Consider the following 5073-nt stretch of genomic DNA (forward strand, 5'->3'; position numbering starts at 1 on the left):
ACCAACGTGGGGAGGGCAGAAACCTGACAGGATTATCACCTCCTTCCAGAAACCCCTGATGAAGCTGGAAGAAAAGGGAAACCTTTTGAAAACTCCAGAAGACCTGGCACAAACGCCGAGTCCCAGCTACTCCGGAGGTAGAGACAGGAGGGTTCCTTGAACAGAGAAGTTCAGGGCTAGCCTGGGCAATATAGAAAGATGTTCTGTCTCTGTCTCTCTCTCTCTCTGTGTCTTTCTCTGCCTGCCTGTCTGTCTGTCTGTCTGCCTGTCTGTCTCTCTCCCTCCCCCCCACCCCCGCCACACACAGACATACACACAAGAGAAGAGTGCACTGGGATACTGTCTCAGTTAGGGTTTCTATTGCTGTGATAAAACACCAAGACCAAAAACAACTTGGGAAGGAAAGGGTTTATTTGGCTTACACATCCATATCACTGTTCATCACTGGAGAAAGTCAGGGCAGGAAATACACAGGGCAAGACTCTGGAGGCAGGAGCTGATACCGAGGCTACGGAGGGATGCTGCTTCCTGTCTTGCTCCAAGTCTTATAGACCCCTAAGAACAATAACGGAGAGGTGACACCACCCATATTGCTCTGGTCCCTCCCCCATCAATCACTAACTAAGAAAAGCCTTCCAGGCTTCCCTGCAGCCCCATATTATGAAGAATTCTCAACTGAGGATCCCATCATTCAGACGGCTCTAGCCTGGGTCGAGCTGACGTAAGACACACTAGTGCAGATACATTCTTGAATAGATTAGCAATGAACCACAGAAAACTCAGGCCAGCCACCAATGCCATACCTGAGCGTCAGCAAACTGGGTGATGTGTAGCCGGGCAGGATGCCACCGTGGAAGTCCCTTAGGAGAGCTTGGAGTGGAGAAGAAAGGTCACCTGAGTGGACACCGTGACAAAGCAGACACTTGAGGGGAAGGGACTGTGAGAATGCCCCTATAGAGGTTTCTGTATGTCTAGAGATGTGGGGTCCCAGGTGAATTGGGCCAGAGAGGGAAAGGAGAGGCAGATTTAGGTCACTGGACCATGATTAATGGCAGGGGGACCAAGCAATCCTAAATGCAGGTTTGGTCTGTCAGTTGACAGTTAGCATTTGGGGAATAAGAGCTACAGTCCTGCCGGGCGTGGTGTCACATGCCTTAATCCCAGCACTCAGGAGGCAGAGGCAGGCGGATTTCTGAGTTCGAGGCCAGCCTGGTCTACAGAGTGAGTTCCAGGATAGCCAGGGCTACACAGAGAAACCCTGTGTCGAAAAACAAAACAAAACAAAACAAAACAGCTACAGTCCTGAGAACAGAGTGATTTCAAAGAAGAGGGAGGAGATCTGGCCCTCCCTCCATGCTCTTCCTGTTCTTCCCTTCCCCCTCCCTCTCTCCCTCCCTCCATCTCTTCCTTCCCCCTCTCTTTCCCTCCTTCCCTCTTCTCTCTCTCTCTCTTTCCCTCTTCTCTCTTCCTCCCTTACTTCCCTCTTTCTCCCCCCTTCCCCTCTTTCTCTGCCCTCCTCTCTCTCTTCCTCCCTCCCCTCCCCTCCCTCTCATCTATTTCTCTCCCTCCCCCCTCCTTCCCCTCTGTCTTTTCCCTCCCTCTTCTCTCTCACCACTCCTTCTCTTCCTTCCTTTTTAACCTTCCTCCCTCCTTTCTATCTCTCACCCTCTGTAATTCTCTGTCCCATATATATATATATATATATATATATATATATATATACACACACATACACACACACACATACATATATACATATATATGACAGAGAATATATGTGTGTGTGTATATATATATATATATATATACACACACATACATGTTTTGTCTGGAGCAGGGTCAATCCTAACTAGTCCTAGCTGACCTAGGACATACCATGTACACTAGTCCTGCCTGTCGGAACCTTCTGGTAGGCCAGGCTTCTTGGCCATCATGGAGTGAACCACTTTGCTCTGCCATTGTACTGAAAACTCTTGAACTCTGAAGTATAGTGGGTCTCCCCCTCGTTGCCACAGCAGCACAGTTGTGGATACACTCTCCTTTCAGCTCATCTGTCTCAGCCTGGTCGGCTCTGATGAGCATTCGCACCGAGACACACACCACGTGTATTTGTCTTAAGTGTTTTGGATGGTAGAGGCCAAGCAGCCCCGTTGGTATTTGCTGGGCACTCAGACCTAGGACAAAACAGAATGTCATAGTCTAATGCAAGGTCAGTACTGAGTTTCACCAGCTTTCCAACACCGCCCCCACCCCCTTACACACACACACCGCCTAAACCATCCCCTAAGCCGTCCCCATCTTCCCCTGCTGTAAGCCCCGCCCAGGGCTGCAGGAGGCCTTGACTCACAGGCTTCTTTTCACCTGGCTTTGAGGAACTGGCCTTACCTCCAAAGGCTTCTCTGCTCACTTCCTGCCTGTCGGCCTGGAACGTCTCATCCCAGCTCTTTCCACCAACATGACCACCTCTCCTTCAGCATCCTTGCCTGTCACCTTTCTTATTGGCTGAATGTGAGAGGGACCAGGGACACAGGGTGTCATCCCACAGCTGGGGCTGACAGCCTGAGCTCTGCAGATCAGGGCTGGTTTCCAGTCAGCTGTGTTATCTTAGGCGACTTTGCCCAGTTTGTTCGGTTTTGGTGACTGCCCACTCACTGGAGATTTCTGAGGAGTAAACAGGTGTGTTATGAGAGTGAAATGAGTGTGTATGCAAATATATGTAAATGATGTCTGTGTAAACAAGTTCCTATATGCAAATGAGTCCTGTGTGCAGATAAGATGCCATATGTAAATGAGTCTCTGTGTGTAAATGAGTCTGTGTGTGCAAGTGAGCTGGCATATATAAATGAGTCCACATATGTAAATGAGTCCGTGTATGTAAATGATTCCACATATGTATGTATGCATGTATGTAAATGCATCAGTATATGAGAAGCACTCAAGGCTATGCCTGGTGCATTGTAAATAAATAAACAAATGCGGGTTCCTTGCCTCTTCTAGTCTGTTCTCCTCTCAACTTTGCTTCTCTCCCACCCTTCTTCCTCCTCCTCCTCCTTTTGTGGTTTCTGTCATCTGTGTCACCTTTGTCCCTGTCATCTAGACCTCAGTGGGTGGCCTGGGAGCACAGGAAAAGGATGATGAAGCCAACAGGGTTTAGCCTCCCGGGAACCTTCCAGGTCTTCATCCGATGGAAAAGCCCAGGAGAGCCAAGAGACCTACCTGTGTCTGATCCAGAGGCAAGAGCTTTAAACATGAGTAGTGATAGACACTAAGGTGATTCCATGTGTAACATGTGTATGTGCATGTGTGTGAACACGTGCACATGTGTGAGTGTGCATTGTGTGTACATGTGTATGCTTGTGTTCGAGTATGTCTATGTGCATGTGTGCATGCATGTATGTGCACATGCAAGTGTGGATGTGTGCATGTGTGCATGAATCCATGTCACTGGGGGAAAGGACCTTCCAGGTTGATCCTAGTTATTGGGTACACTAGGTATAAGACCGTTACCTTCTTTATCATCACCATCATCACTATGATCTTCACTCAAATCATCACCATCAAGAGGATCAGCATCTCTATCTCTATCACCATCACCACCAGCAGCACCATCATCTCCATCACCACCACCATCATCACCAGCCCCGGTGTCCATGCTCACTCTGCGAAAGGCTCTCTGTGATACACTTTGCAGTCACTTCTCCTTCACCCCAAGTGTGCAAGGTTGATTTGTGGAGAACAAAACCTAGGCCTGAGGAGCCTTGAGCTCACAGGAAGTTAGAGGTAGAAAAGAGGTTGCCCAGAGAGCCGGGGATGGTTTGCAGAACAGGTGGGACAGGATATTTCTAGGAAGAAAATGGCAGGTGATGGACCAGCATGAATGGAACAGTCCCAGAGAGCTACATCTATACCTCTAGGGGCCTCCTAGGATATGTGATCAGATTCCTGGGGTCACAGGCTGAGGAGGCCAAGTGTCAGAGGCTTGGATGTAAAGAGAGCCTGGCTGCCAGGAGACCTCCCAGGAGCAAGTCCTGCCCTCAGTCAGCTAGGAATGGCCATGAGCCAGGTGGGGCACAGAACCTTTGGACAGTCTGCCTGAGAGAGGAGGGAGGAGAGAGGTAGCCTCCGAGAGTCCAGGAGAACAGGCCACGCAAGCAGGACCCACCTGTGACTAGAGGCCCGGGAGGTCAGCTGGGGGCCCTAGCCAACAGCTTTGCTCTGGTGTCCATTTCCAGAGTCGAAGGAATAAGAGAAAGGGGGACATGGCAAGAGCCCAGCGAGCATTTAACACCTGGGGAACAAAACAAACGGTGTCTGTTCCCATCTGTCACCAGACCTGATCTTCCCTGTGTTATTAGAGGAACAGGGGTGAAACACCCCTCTCTCGGCCCTGGGTGGGTTGCTGGCTTTAGGGGACTTATGCTGCCCCCTAGAAGCTTCATTTCGACCTAGCGAAGAGAAGCTCATGTGACCTCCAAACACTGTGACAGGCATCGCTGACTTGAGCAAAACAGGGTCCAGAGAGAGATGCAAGGACGTGGGAGAGGCCCGGGAGCTTGAGTGGAGGGTGGTCTGAGGTCCTGCTTCAGAAGGGATCTGAAGTGCCTGCCCCCAGCCTCCAGGCAGCGCTCCTCCCCCAGAGGGGATTTTGGAAGTTCTGGGGCTCCAGTAGACCAAAAGCTTCTCGAGGCCCCACCCTGGAGGGAGACCGTCGTTCCCACCCCTACCCCTACCTTGGAGGGGGACCACAGTTGTTGCCTCTTCCCCCGCTCCCCACTGTACCTTCCTTTTCCTGGGGTTTCAGTTACCCGTGGTCAACCTCAGTTCAGAAACATTAACTGGAAACTTCCAGAAGTAAGCAGTTCCTGGGTTGAGCTGCGCTCTGCTTGTCCTGATTTTCGGTTTTGTCCTGGGCCTCTGTCTCCTGTGGGTCCCACGACCTCAGCCCCTGGGCAGCCATCTTGGTCGGACCGCTCCTACTTCAAGACCCCATCGTGACCCCAAAGCTCCAGGGTAGTGATGGCACCGATCCACTGTGCCGTTAATCTGCTTAAAACTTAAACACTGGAGGTGAAA

At 50.7% G+C, this 5073-nt stretch overlaps 1 long non-coding RNA gene across 1 annotated transcript; it reads right to left on the bottom strand.

Moving 5' to 3' along the window:
* Positions 1–393: 393 nt before the first annotated feature.
* On the bottom strand, positions 394–4001 carry LOC110293670 (uncharacterized). The gene is made up of 5 exons (XR_002377834.3): positions 3508–4001; positions 2386–2661; positions 1876–2174; positions 804–894; positions 394–555 (listed from the first exon to the last, which is right to left on the bottom strand). It is a non-coding gene; the product is annotated as an uncharacterized LOC110293670 (long non-coding RNA).
* Positions 4002–5073: the final 1072 nt, after the last annotated feature.

Source organism: Mus caroli, unplaced genomic scaffold (genome assembly GCF_978045245.1).
Source record: "Mus caroli unplaced genomic scaffold, Mus_caroli_1 scaffold_6, whole genome shotgun sequence".
Lineage (NCBI taxonomy): Eukaryota > Metazoa > Chordata > Mammalia > Rodentia > Muridae > Mus > Mus caroli.